Below are 15,685 nucleotides of genomic sequence, written 5' to 3'. Positions count from 1 at the left end.
GATCGGACCTGACGAGATTCCTGGGGAATTCTGGAAGAGCGTGGGCCCGACAGGTTTGAAGTGGCTGACTAGGTTGTTTAATGTCATCTTTAAGACGGCATTGATGCCCGAAGAATGGAGGGCGAGTGTGATGATCCCTCTATACAAGAATAAGGGAGATATCCAGAGTTGCAACAACTATAGAGGTATCAAGCTGCTAAGCCATACTATGAAAGTGTGGGAAAGGGTGGTGGAGATGAGGGTGAGGAGAGGTGTGTTTATTTCAGAGAACCAGTTCGGATTCATGCCGGGACGCTCAACTACAAAAGCCATCCATCTTGTGAGAAGGTTGGTGGAGCAGTATAGGGAGAGGAAGAAGGACTTACACATGGTATTCATCGACCTAGAAAAGGCTTATGACAAAGTTCCAAGACAGATCCTATGGAAATGCTTGGAGGCTAAAAGTGTACCTGTGGCGTATATTAGGGTGATCAAGGACATGTATGAAGGAGCCAAAACCAGGGTAAGGACAATAGGAGGAGACTCAGAGCACTTTCCAGTTGTGATGGGGTTGCATCAAGGATCAGCTCTTAGTCCGTTTTTATTTGCCTTGGTGATGGATGAATTGACACGGAAAATTCAAGGTGAGGTACCATGGTGTATGTTGTTCGCGGACGACATAGTCCTGATCGACGAAACTCGTAGCGGAGTTAACGCTAAGCTGGAGAGTTGGAGACATACTCTGGAGTCTAAAGGGTTTAAGCTGAGTAGGACCAAGACAGAGTACTTGGAGTGTAAGTTCAGTGAAGCACCTCAGGAGGCTGGCTTGGAAGTGAGACTTGGTACCCAGGCCATCCAGAAGAAAAGTAGTTTCAAGTACCTTGGGTCTATTCTGCAAAGCTGCGGGGAGATTGACGATGATGTCACACATCGTATTGGGCAGGGTGGATGAAATGGAGGCTTGCTTCCGGAGTGCTATGTGACAAGAAGGTGCCACCAAAACTTAAGGGCAAGTTCTACAAAGTGGTGGTTAGACCGACTATATTGTATGGGGCGGAGTGTTGGCCGGTTAAGATCTCTCACGTTCAAAAGATGAAAGTTTCCGAGATGAGAATGTTAAGATGGATGTGTGGCCATACCAGGAGTGACAGGATTAGGAATGAGCATATTCGGGATAAGGTGGGGGTGGCCTCGGTGGAAGATAAGATACGAGAAGCGAGATTGAGATGGTTTGGACATGTGAAGAGGAGAGACACAGATGCCCCAGTGCGGAGGTGTGAGAGGTTGGCTATGGATGGTTTCAGACGAGGTAGGGGTAGACCGAAGAAGTATTGGAGAGAGGTAATTAGACACGACATGACGCAACTACAGCTTACCGAGGACATGACCTTAGATAGGAGGGTTTGGAGGACCCAAATTAGGGTAGAAGGCTAGTAGATAGTCTCGTTTTCCGTTCTTATTAGTAGTCGCATTATCACAATATAATTTCTTCTGCTCAGATTTTTGCTATTATCTGTTATTTCTTGTGCTTTGATTATCCTGTGTTATCTGTGTCGCTTGCTTTATTTCATTTCATATCGCTTTGATTCTCTTAACCTTACCTGATTTCTTTTTATGCTTTTATTGAGCCGAGGGTCTTTCGGAAACAGCCGTCCTACCTTGGTAGGAGTAAGGTCTGCGTACACTCTACCCTCCCCAGACCCCAAGATGTGAGATTTCACTGGGTTGTTGTTGTTGTTGTATCGCAGACGTCAAAACATGAGGCTCACTCAAAAACCCACTACCCAGCAAGAATTGTGCTCTACATCATTTTCATCATGCTTCAGAGCTTCTTCTATTTTGATAAATCCACTATACCATGCACATTGTTTAACTTCTTTATCATCGAAATTGTGCTCTTCATTTTTTTTTCTTGTTCATGATCACTATCGGCAAAATTCTCTTAGTCATGATCACTTTTAAACCTTCATTTTCATTGATCACATTTAGAGCTTTTTTGGACAAGCAAAAATAAGTTTATTTTGAAAAGTACTTCTTATTAGAAATGCTATTTGAAATATGCTTTGAAGATTAATAGTTTATATTTGATTAAATTATTTGAGAAGTGATTTGTTAGTAATTTGTTTTGGAGGGAGCTATAGTTTTATCAACTCATGCTTATAATTGAAAAATATTTTCTGCTATTACTAAAAAACATTTATTTCTTTACCAAAAGCTTGTACAAATACTTTGTAAGTCAATTCATTCAATTTGTGAGTTATTGTGCTATTTTTACTTCTTCTTTTTTTCTTTCTTTACTCTAGTTAGAAGTTTTTCAAGTTTCTTTACTTTATGAGTTGAACTTCATAAATTTCTCTAGTTTGAAATTTTAATTTGTAATTCATCTTAAACTTAAATGGAGAGATATTATCCTAAATTATCTTGTAAAATCAAGTTCAATATTCCTCTAACTTGGACGTAAATGCTAATAAGTTGAAACAACATCGACAAAGTGAATGAGTCGATTTAAATTTCACAAAGGCTGATCTTGGGGAAAGATAAAAAAATCATAAATATCATCAAAATGACTGATGCAATAAGATTAGCATATATTCAAAAAGGTATTTTTCAATCTCGAAATCATAATTTTTCTCAAAGAAAATTTTATGATAAATTGTATCGCTTTAATTCTCAATGATTTGCCGAGTATGATTGATTGGAGTATAATGTTACAAACGATGCAACTATTTGCTTCTATTCTTACTTGTTTCAAGGTGAACTCATTAATAAAAGGAAGGAAATGTATTTTCAAGTATCAAGTTTACGAAATCAAATGAACGATAAGCTTTTGAATGGTTAATTGGTGCCTTATATAGAAAAATATTTAGTAACATTCCTATTGAGGCTATAATGAATATATTTCAAAAGTTAAAAATTCCTAATATACTTGAATTGAGTGTTTATTTATATGATTTGGATTGTTTTTTCTTTTAATAATATCAATATAGTAATTTATTCATTTATTTACTCTTTTAGATGTAAACAACGTTGGGGTGGGGAGATACGAGAATTAGCCGACCCACCACGTGGAAAGGCAGTGTGGTGAATCACAGATGTGAGGAGGCAAAGTCAAAGTGAGATTAGCTAAGCTTCAGAATTGGATAGATTTCTAAGTTTGAGAATGTGGTCTTTCCAAAGCTAGAGAGTACAGAGGTACACTTGTCACGCCCCAAACCTGGGCCTGGACGCGACACGACACTCGGTGCCTAACTGCATGTGACCGAGCGAATCACATGGCTTGCTATATCAATATGAGACATGTACTGATGCGGAATGTGATTTCAAAACATGAAAGTAAAAGTAAAGCATGTGATATCATAATAATACTGAAAAATACTGTTTTAATCATGAGTGCAGAAAATAGTCTGTAAGCATGATAATGCAGCCCACAAGGTTGAACAAAACTGAATACCCAACCTGAGATACTGACTAGTCTATGAAACCTCTAACATGAGTCTGAAATACTGAACTGCTGCTGGAGCCTGACTGTCTAACATGACATAACTGCTGAAAGTAAAGACAACACCTTGAAGTAAATGGGTCTCACCAACAGCTGATACGATGAAGTCCTAACAAGCAGATCCGTCATCCTGAAAATCTGTACCTGCATTGTGAAATGCAGGCCTGGGCAAAAAGGACGTAAGTACACTGGAATTGTACTTCTATGTAAAGCAACTGAAATAAAGAACTGTAAGTGGGGTGCTCGGGGAATGGGCAACCCGAATCAATAACATGGATACCTAAAGTAATCTGAAACTATAACTGTAAACTAAATTTGTATTGTAAGTTTTAACTGAAGCTGTAAACAGTAAGCTGTAATTGAAACCTGGACATGACCATGATCTGCATGATCAAGCTGTAAATTGAGTAAATTATTTTAAGTATATATATCTATGGGAGAGCCTTAGTAAAATCGACATGTAACCATCATGTGAGCACGTGACGTCTAATCTCTGCCCGATCAGCTAAGCCATTTCATACCTTGCCGGGGTATGAGACATGAACATGACATGAATGGATTCATAAAATATCCCGCAATGGGAATCATGAAGAAATCATCCTAACTGGGCGGAGCGATACTTATCCTACACTGCATACGTAGTTTCAGGCTGTCTGGGACTTCTCGGTAATCTGTACTACTCCCAAAACATGGTGGCTTCTGAGCCCATGGTTTTCAAAACATAATTTATAATATAGTTCATAACATGTATACGTAATATAGTTTTCATGAGACATGGGATTCATGGAATATAGCAATAATAGTTCATATACATTTTCGTGTTACATGCTTGAAGACTCATGAAAATAAATGTATGAGTATTCATGGATTGCATAATGAGTTTACGATGCCAGAATGATATACATGAACGAAATACGAAGTTTTGTTATTTGAACAATAAGAACATTTGAGCTTTTCATGAAACTAGGGTTTAATACTTATAAGGATGAGAAATTCGTGGAAACATGAACGAACGTGGCGTGGGGAGAATCATTAACATTCCCACATGTAGAGAGTTAGCCTTATGTACCTGTAATCGCTCCAATCTGACGAACTAAACTGCTTCTCTGACGAAGAACACCAAAACCTTAGCTTTGAATAGCTTGAGAAGGATTTACCTTGGAAATCCTATGTTTTGGTTGAAGAATTATGTTACTAATCATGAATTAATGTTAGAATTGCGTAGTAATTGTTAGAATGATCTTACCTTGACATTACAGGATGAAAAAAAGGAGAAAAACGGCTGCTTAGTGCTTTGGAACGAAGTTGGAACGTAAAAAATGACATAAAATCATCTAAGGGTCGCTTTTATAGGCTTGGGGCGAAGTACCCCTTGGCTCTCTGAGAAAGCTCTAAATCAAGCTCACCCCTCGCACTGGACTTCGCTGAGTGAACTCCAAGGTGAGCTCAAGCCTCACTTTGGCACTAGCTCAACGAGCTCCTATCTCGCTTTGGGGCCTGCCGAGCGCGCTTCAGTAAAATGATCATAACTCTTTGTATAGAGCTCTGTTTGGGCTCCACCATTTATCGTTGGAAAGGTATTTCTTAGGCTACAACTTTTATGTTTTAAGTTTTCTCAAATTCCCAATTTATTTTCACTAAATCAGGCTGGAAAATAGACCTATCGAAAACTTAGCCGATTCTATCGAATCTTATGCACCTCGCTATCCTTCTTGATTCCAAGACAACTATTTCCACCCAAACTTATCCCGATGGGACTTCATATGGATAAAATGTCACGTTAATATTTATTTAACATGTTCACACCTAATCCAAATTTACGGAGTGTTACAACACCTAACGATCGGGAACCATAGAGTTGGGGCCAAGTGTACACCTAAGCATAAGAGATCTACTGAGTTTTGAGAACAAAGACTTTTGTTCGGAATGGGTGAAGCTATCACTTTGAGAAAATGAAATACTCATAGAGAGTGCGTCCTAAGAACTTGATTAGGGCCAGAGGGTGCAAAGCGTATGCGTTTCCAAAGATACCACGGTACAATATGGGTTGTTCAGAGGTTGTGTTACTCGTCTGTTGGGAGAAAGTTGAGTTTGACCAACTGCTAGTGTCAGTGTGTGGGCATGTTACTCCGATTTATGGGGTCGGGTGCAGTTGATATGGTAGGATCTTTGAGAGGGAAAAGGACAAGGGCCATGGGTAATGGTTGGTAATAGTTTCCACATCGAGGGATGCATATCTTGTCCATCAAGGCTGGCATTACAATGTGTTGTACAGTTGTGACAAGAGTGGAAAGTGTCTTCCAACTTGAATGGTGGAATGATTGCCTACAAAGAGCGTTGGACATATGCAAAACTTGAAGGATGAGTATCTTACAACAAAAATGGTGAAATGGGGCTCACCACACATATAGTTTTAACGATGACATGATCTTAGATATGAGGCTATGGAGGACGCGGATTAGGATAGAAGGTTAGTAGGTAGTTGAGCGTTGTTTTGCTTATTGTTGCATACTAATTGTCATAGCATTACTCTTGTAGTTTCTTGTCTTTATATTTCAACTATTATATGTTGTTTCTTGTACTTTGATTATCATATTTTGCCATGACTTATTCACTTTCATTATTTTCTTTTTCGTATTACTTTGAATTGCTTGTCCTTGAGCCGAGGGTCTACCGGGAACAACCTCTCTACCTCCTAAGGTGGTAAGGGTAAGGTTTGCGTACACTCCACCTTCCCCACACCCCACTTTGTGAAATTTCATTGAATATGTAGTTGCTCTTGTATTCTTTTAGATGCTTATCATATTTTATTTATTTCTATAATACCCCGTAAATCCGCAGTAGGTGTGAATGTGAAATAACTGGGATTTAGATGTCATATTAGCTATACGGGTGCCCTCGAGACGGGCACAGGTGTTAAATGGTCTTTTTGGGGTCAAACAAGGTAAAAAAGGTTCGTTAGAAATTCTAAAATTCGTCTAAGTCTGAGACACTTTTCAGTTATGTCCATTTTTTGGGTATTTTCGTTGGGGTTTTGGGAAAACTCAAAAATTGAAAGTTGTAGGTCTCTGAAATACCTTTCCAACTATATAAAGTGTGGATCAAACGGAGATATGTACATAGATTTATGATCATTTTACTGAGCAAATATCGATTGTCGGAAATATGTGTTGGGCGTGCGTCGCGGACCCAACACGCAAAAATCCAGCTGCAGACCAACTTATCATCAGGTGTTGGAGCCGCGATGCATGGCCAGCATGAATCCCAGTCCGCGTGTTGCACCCGCGACACGGGCTCAACACGGAGCGGGAAATATTTTCTGTTTCCGAATTTTCTTTAAGTCCTACTTCGTTGTGTTATTTCCCACATCGTTTTAAATTAATATTTCTGAGGAAAAGAACCCTAGAAAAGTCTCTCTAACCCTAAGGTGAGTTCTCACTCAATCTTGATCATTCCTACACCATATCCATCCCCTCTTAATAGTAAATCATCTCTCTAAAACCCTAAGTTCTTGAATTCTCAAGAAGAAGAAGATAGGGGCGTGTGCAATTCGTCTAAGATGTAAAGTTTCTGAATTTTCCTAGTATTAATAAAGTAATGGGTTAGAGTATAAAGTTCTACAAGGTTGGAATCCGTTAGTGATTCATGAAAGGGTTTAAGAACCCGTTTTTAAGGCTTACGAAAAACCCTAGTTTTCAAAACTCCAAGAAAACTTTAAGAAACGATTCAAGTTCTAATCTTTATCATCTATGTTATATCCCGTATTTTTATACGTCGAGTTATTCGCAAGAGAATCGACTCAAGTTAAAGACGGGATCATTTTCGGGCACGAAACAGAAAATCTTTAATTTTCGGTCTCTATTAGAAAATGAATTGTTTATGAATTTTACTTAGTGTAAAAATATTAATGGAAAGTTGGGATTAATTTACCATGATTATATTATTAAGTGGGGATTAAACATTTAATTATTCATTAAACAAGTCACTAGTGCACTAACTGGGCCCCACCAAGACATGTGGCCAAATTTAATTGGCTCAAGCCTTGAGTGGGACACTTGTCACTCCTAGGGGCTGAAAATATAGTGAAAAATTTGTGCCCAAACCCTCATTTTCATCTTCCACTATAAGCTAGAGAGAGAGAGAGAAAAAACAAAAGCCATGGCATTAGGCCATGGCTAGCAAATTGGAGCTCAAATTTGTTGATCCAAAATCAGATTTTTCAAAGTATTCCAACCAGTTAGGAAGGCTATAATAATGTGGATTAGTCATTTGGAGCAACAAGAACAAGTATTAGTTCATTTCACAACTTCTAGCCAAATTAAGAAGCCAACTTGTTAAGGTAAGATTTCGTTTTCTTTTGTTATAAGATTGGAGTTAATGATGTTGTAATGGATCTATTAAGTTGTATTATGTGAAGTTGGAAGTAAGAAATATTGTTTGATTAAAGTTGGCATTAAAAGTGGGCAGATTTGGAGTTGTTTTAATTGGGTTGAGTTTGATTAGTGTTGTCATAATTATGGTATGATATTTGTAGATAATTTGTTTATGTTGAAGGGCTGGAAATATGGTTATTGACATGTATAGGGGCTGTTGTCAATGGTAAAAATTACACTTGATTCCATGTGTTTGTAATTTTGTGGAATAAAGGTCAAAAATTGTATTTCGATATTGTAGTGTTGATGGATTGTTTTGGGTTTGCTATTGAAACGAAATTGAAGTAATTTCTTGTACATGGATGGTTGTTGTTATTAATGTTATGGATTATGTGTAAAAGGTGAAAGGAAAGTTTAAATCATGTTAGAACTTGTTGTGAAATTAGAGCAGTTTCCTTGCATATAATAGTTGATGTTGTTGTTGTTGTGGGCTGTTTTGATAAGGTTTTTGGTGGAAAATCGCATGTGATTATATGGCTATTTGAGGTTGTCATTGTTATGGTTAAATTGTAGTTAGAGGCTGTTCTTGAGGAATTGGAGAACTAAGGATAGTTAAGATTGTATTGTGGTGTTATAATGGATGGGTTGTTTTAGAACTTGTTGTAATGTACGATAGTTTTCTTGCATATAGAGGTTGATGTTGTTGCTGTGTTGTTGCTGATGTGAATCATCAAACTTGGAGGAAAGAAGCGTAGAAAATATCGTATGCGAAGTGTGTCGATCTGCTTGGTATATTCTTAGATGTTCGTGAGATTATCGGTCATTGTTATGTGGTAAATAAGGGCTGTTTTGTAATGAATTTCGTGGCTGTTTTGTGATGAATTTCATGGCTGTTTTGTGATGAATTTTGTGGCTGTTTTGGGGCTGCTTGTTATAAATTTCGTGGCTGTTTTGTGGTGACATTTAGGGGGCTGTTTGTTGTAATTTTCGTGGCTGCTCTTATTGAGTCGAAATGCAGGGATTGTAGTTATGATTATGTACAATATATGTAGTGTATTTGCTGGAGTATGGGCTGTTCATGATGGCTGGTCTAACATTGAAAAAGGGGCTGGATAAACATAAGGAATTAGTGTATTAATCACTTTGTTGTTGTGGTTGTTGTACTCCATGGATGTAAAGAGAAAGAATGATAACAATGGTGTAGGTAGTGCATATGGGGATGATTTTGTTATGTCCCCTAAGTCATGTTAAAAAGTTTGGATTGATATATGAAAGAATGATTAGCAATGTTAGCTTGTTGCACTAGTTGGTTTGAATGCGAACGAAACGTTGTTAAATGTTAGAAAGGGATTGTGAGCGTCAAAATACGTATGAAATTCCATTGTAGACTAATTGTAACTCTTGATATCTTGATATAGGATAAGTACCATTGGGCAGCAAGTACAAGTATAATACGACTAAACGCAAAAGGTATGTAAAACGCAACCCTTCTTTCTTTTGGCATGCCTTAGTTTTCAATAGGCTAGATTATAAGCCTTGAGGAAAATTCTAAGATTCGAAATCCGAGCATGTTATGAGCCTTATAAATATTCCTTGGCACTCTTATGTATGATTTGATGAAATATGAACCATTATGTCTTTGAAATAATCGCTTTCCGAACTTTGCATAAAATGGTTTCACTTTAAAGAATTTCGTAATTTGTAACGCCATATCTTTCACCGAAAGGCTCGGATTGCTTCAATATTTTTGTAGAAGTTTATATGACATATAATGAGTATATTTTCCATAGGCGGGCCCGACTCGGGTCAATACTCGTCCGTGGGTCCCGCGACTTTCCTTTATGTAATTCGGACGACTTTTGAAAGAATTTAGTATGATTATCATTTCGAATTTCAAGTATGGTCATTTACTTATATTTGAGTCTATGATAATGATTTTATGCATATGGTTACTCATGACTCTGCTCGCGCGTTCTGTTATATCTTTCGCCGGTTCCCGGGCCGGTTATGTTATCGTGCGCACTTTGATATACTCCGGAGTTATGCTGTGTTTATGGTTCACCGAGCTACTCGCAAAAGAGGGTCGGGTTCCATCTATATTTGGTGTTATGCTGTGTATGGCGTTATGTTGTGATGTGATATGTGACGGGGATACGGAGATTTGAAACTTTCTGGTGTTATGCTGTGTTATGGCGCCATCGACGGGTGGGCGACCATATTCTTCTGTACCCTATGCATTACTTACATATTTTTGAAAGTAAGCAAATTTTGATATGTTGGATTTGCACTTATGTTTGGTACTTCCATTTCGTTTATGTCTCAGATTTGCTTTCTGTATATTCTGCTTTGCATACTCAGTACATATTTCGTACTGACCCCCCTTTCTTCGGGGGGCTGCGTTTCATGCCCGCAGGTACAGACGCACAGTTTGGTGATCTACCCATTTAGGACACCCTCTTCTGCTGTTTGGAGTGCTCTTCTCATTTCAGAGCACACATTTTGGTATATATTCGTTCGCTATGTATATATGTATTTGTTCAGGGGCACGGCGGGGCCCTGTCCCGCCATATGATTCGGTTTGTCTGTTTAGAGGTCTGTAGACGTATTTGTGGGTGTGTGTGCCTACTTCTGTTCAGATGTGTTTGTATGATCCTACTCGTTATGGCAGCCTTGTCGGCGTGCATTTTGTATATGTTTTGGGGCCGTTGTGCCATTTGATAGCCTTGTCAGCTTTTGATATATGTATACGCATCTGGTTGTGCTGAAATTTGGGCGATGTATATTCCGCCAACTCTTTTGGTTTTGATATGATATTTTGTACGTGAAATCGCGTAAGATAATATTTGTTTCTAGCTCTGTTTAAAATGATGAATATGAAGTTTGAGTTAAGCGATAAAATGACGATTTGGTTTGTATGTCTGTTTGGGTGTCCAAGTAGGGCACCAGTCGCGGCCCACGGGGCTGGGTCGTGACAATCTAAAACCATTGTGGTGTGATTGTTGAATCTTGGGAATTCCGTTTGGTATCATTTTAGAAGGATTTGAGGTATGTCTCTTTTAAAATTCCTTTTTTGACTATGAAGGTGATTTATATGTCTCTTTTTTAACATACTCTTTTGAACGGTTTTTATAAACTCTTTGGTTGTGGTTTGTATGCGTGAGGGACAGGCCCACATTAAACCTTGTTTGTACTATATTAAATATATGTATTCATGATTATTTTCCTCTCTAAAGGATTATTGAAAATTTGATATATAAAGCTTTGGTACTCGAACTTGAATTGCCCCATAAGGGATGTTTGAACTTGATAATTGAAAAACTTGCCTATCTCATGTGAATGCTCTCTAATGGATTGTGTTGAACTTGAAACTTGTTTAAAGAAGTGAACCCGGTTTCTAAAACTGAAATGGCTTGATGTACCCCTATAATGGGATGATGAACATAATCCTTAATGAATAATGTGATTTTCATGATATGACTTGTGATTCGGCTTCTATGGTAGGATTGTGATTCGGCTCTTTTTCCATGATTTATATGGTTTGTGTTTGGCCTAGCTACTCGGGAGGAAGGGTAGCCACTATGGATCCTAGTGGGGTTTGCCTAGCCATTCGGGAGAAAGAGTGGCCATCGAGGGTCGATAGCCCCGGTGTAGTTCATGCCTAGCCATTCGGGAGGAAGAGTGGTCATCGAGGGTTCATAACCCTGATGTGGTTTTTCCTAGCTATTCGGGAGGAAGGATATTCTTCGAGGGTGACAACCCCGATGTGGTGCTTCTATGCTGGTTTACGGAACCTTAAGTGGTAATCCCTTCGTTATAGTGTGTTTAGGCCTGTATTGGCATGTGTTATACTTTGAATACACTTTGATTAGCCTGTGAGTGGCTTGTTTCGTATCTTGTTGCCTGTGAGTGACTTATTGATAATAATGAACTTGTGTGCCTATGAGTGACTTATTGATAATAATGAACATGTTTGCCTGTGAGTGGCTTGTTGATGATACTGGCCTCGAATGGAAAAGACTCAAATGGTAATAAATGGTATACTGAATCGGAAAAGATATATACTTGTCTTGATGGTTTTCTATTGATGATTTTGAGTTGTACAATTGATCTCGTCTTTGATTTCAGATTATTCTATTGGAACTGTTTTCACTAATCATTATTGTATTATTTTGCTATATTACTTATTGTCCCCAAGGCACTTACTGAGTACTCAGTACTCAAGCATTCCATTGTTGTTTTTGATAGTATGTTAGGTAACGAAGAAGAGCAGGTACAGACAAATCTCGCGGGTTAGGAGTACTTGTTGTTTTCCAGATTGTTGGTAAGCCCACACATTTGTTCGTGGGTTTTCATTGAGTCAATTATTACTCCTTAGTAATTTCGGGCTATGTCCCGAGTTAGTTTAATTTTCTTAGAAGCTCCATAGACAAGGGTCATACTGTGGGTAGATGTTGAAGTCTCCTATGACTTTTTGAGGCGTTTGCCACGTTCATAACTATTCATTTATATTAGACTTTCGCTAATTTTGTTTCATAATTGTGATCTTAGATTTTATTTAGTTATATATCATTTGTTTAATTAAATAATGAAAGATTATCGAAAAAGGGCTTGACGCTATTGATTTTATAAGCTTCTTCCGATGTTGTTCATGACGTCAGATGCAGGTCACGTCTTGGGTGGGTTTTGGGGCGTGACAATTTCGATTATACCAAGTTAGGATATTCTATAAGTCATAAGTTAGTCAATTACGAATCTTTTTATTTTGCTACATTACGTAATGACGTTTTTCTATTGAGAAAATATATGAAAATAGTTACGAGGCTGTCACGACCCCGCCAGAGGGCCATGACGGGCACCCGGAGCTAACCTACCGAGCACCTCTTAACATACTTCTCATAATCATTTCTAGGTGGACCACATAAGGTAACTCATAAATATCATAATCTATAAGGGCATGAGATCAAACGATAAATGCATATCTGTATAAACACCATCAACTATGCCCATATGCGCAAGCCCACAAGGTTGCCAAATATGACATACAAAAATATGAACCGATGAGGTTACGGAACATCTAACTATATACATCTGTCTACGAGCCTCTACATAGAGTGCATAACATCATAAGAACGGGATAGGAACCCACCATGCCCAAATATGTACTCAAAAGAAAAATACCACTAAACTGCAGTTTCGAAGCAAATGGAGTGCTCTTGTGCAATCACTGATGAAGCACCTAGGGATTTAATCCGTCTCCCTGCCTACCTGCGGGCATGAACGCAACGTCCACAAAAAAAAAGACGTCAGTACGAATAATGTACCGGGTATGTAAGGCATGAATAACAACATAATAAAGATATGAAGAAGCATGAGATAAGAGAGATAACCTGTACATCTGACTGCCTCTTAAGGCAGATATCATGCATGCTTAGTTTTTTTTTTTTTTCATACATATATATATAATATAAGTGTTAGTCATGTGGAACGTGCAGAACGTGCAGCCTGATCCATATACCATATCATCCCGTGTCCGAGATAACATCATAACATACCAACTGCAGTGGTGTGCACATCTACATGCCGTACCCGACCGACTATAGCGCGACTCGGTGTGAGAAAATAACTACATATATATAAAGCATACATGAGAGCCCAATAAAAGCTATAAGTCTATCGGAATTACGTAAGGTCGGTAACCTCCGATTATCATTATGGATCATCATCATCGGTATGTCTCACCTTGAAAGAACAATTACCATAAGGTGAGAACAACCACGAATAAAATCAATAATCATGAAACAAGCTCAATAATATCATAATGACATCAAAAACTATAAGCTTTGGTATATCTAGAAATGGAATCATCATCGTCATGGAGAACACTTATCAATAATATCATAAGAACCTTGAGAATCATGAGTTCCTAGCATTTTTAGGAATAAGAATATTATGGATATCATGTGTAGGTTCACAATAAAGGAATTATGCCCTAAGAAAGAAAGGGTTAGCCTTAACATACCTCGTCGTCTCCTTACTATTCCCTGCCTATCCTCCTGAGTTTGCAAATCTATATTCAAGATGATTCACACTAAGTTTAAGTTGTTGAAACGCTTATGATATCAAACTAGACTATTAGGTGAGTTAACGAAATTTGGGCAGCATCTCCCCTATATCACTTACTTCCACCAAATTTCAAAACAACTCCCAAACAACAATAACAACATCAACAATACCATATCCAAGAGATTTATATTCAAATTGGACCCAAATCAATCCAAAACTTCTTTTCATAATCAATCCATAACAACAACTTCAACACAATCCCTTATACACTTGTATACCACACTTCCTCATCATCATTATTATCCTTCATAACAAGATTATACTCATAACATGCTAACAATTATAGCTCAAGTTAATTTACAACTCAAAATATCATCAATTCATATTTGAACTTTTCCCCATAACTCTTTTCACTTTTTAAGACTTGCTAAACCTTCAAATCAACTTAACATAAGAGATAAGATGAAGAACATAACTTGTATTTGAAGAATTTCAACTCACACAACTTGCTCCAAGACTTAATCCCTATAACTCCAAGTGAAAGCAAGAACATCCAACTTTCATAAATTAACTTAGGTTTACAAGGTTGATCTTCTCTTAATTGATTTGTAATGATTTGGAGTGTTTATGGATATTAAGGGAAGCTTAGAGAGACATTAGAGATTTATTTTTGGTGAAAATGATGACCCAAGTCGTAGGAAATAATTTTATAGAAAGTCTCCACCGACTTCCAAGTTTCTGGAAAAATCTGGGCAAAGTACGGCCAAAAGTACTGGTCGTCCTTCAAAGTACAGGTTACTGTTCATCCCGTACTTGGAGGCAAAATTTTTTAACTTTCTGAAAATGTCGGGTAAGTTACGTCCAAAATGTACGGGACGTATATTTTTGTATGGATCGTACTTTATCCCATACTTCTCAGAATTGCGATCTGTCAGTTGCATTGGAAAGAAGACTTGCTGAACTTTAATTTACATAGGTTATGGATTCCGTAACTCCTCATATCTTAGGAGATATACCTCTCTCATCGAAATTTTGCCAAGTTTTTCCCAATTTTCGACAGACTTAATTTCTTCAATTCGTTTGATCCCGAAACCTTTAGACACTTGCTTATCACTTGTTAAAAGTATTCCTTAACCTTATAAGGGTCCCATAACCTCTCCGAGCTTACATTAGTTTACTTACGACACAATCGACGCGGAAATTTACGAGGTGTAACATAGGCACCCGTCAAGTAGATTTGCTTAAAAGACAATTGCTTCTTCCGCCCAATGTAAGTGTTTTTTTTTTTGGGTCGGTCCCAAAAAGAAGAAAAAGTTGTCTCTTCTTATATTTAGTAAGTTGACAATTCAAATATCCTACATGACAAGTTTAAAATGACAAATTCAAAAGATATTTTAGTACATCACACATACTCTTTTTATTTCTTAAAACTCTATATTTGGTCAAATTAAGACATTACGCTTTTGTAGTTTTTTGGCTTAATGCATGTGCAGCCCCCTAAACTTGGCCTTTTTTCCATTTTGATACTTCAATTAAGTATTGTTCCTATTGAACTCCTGAACTCGTTTTCAGGTGTGTCTATCAAACACAATCCGATTTACATATTATGCCATCTTCAATGTAGTAACATGCTAATATATATTCTATTCTAATTATGCCATCTTTTAGCTAAGATTAGCAGCAATTGAGAGGGGAAAAAAAGTAGCTCTTAATTAAGCCGGCAGTAGAAGAGCAGAACCAGCAAAAACCGACATGTCCATGACCTAAAGAA

Source organism: Lycium barbarum, chromosome 4 (assembly GCF_019175385.1).
Source record: "Lycium barbarum isolate Lr01 chromosome 4, ASM1917538v2, whole genome shotgun sequence".
In the NCBI taxonomy this organism is placed as follows: domain Eukaryota; kingdom Viridiplantae; phylum Streptophyta; class Magnoliopsida; order Solanales; family Solanaceae; genus Lycium; species Lycium barbarum.
Note: the sequence above shows the minus strand (reverse complement) of the source record.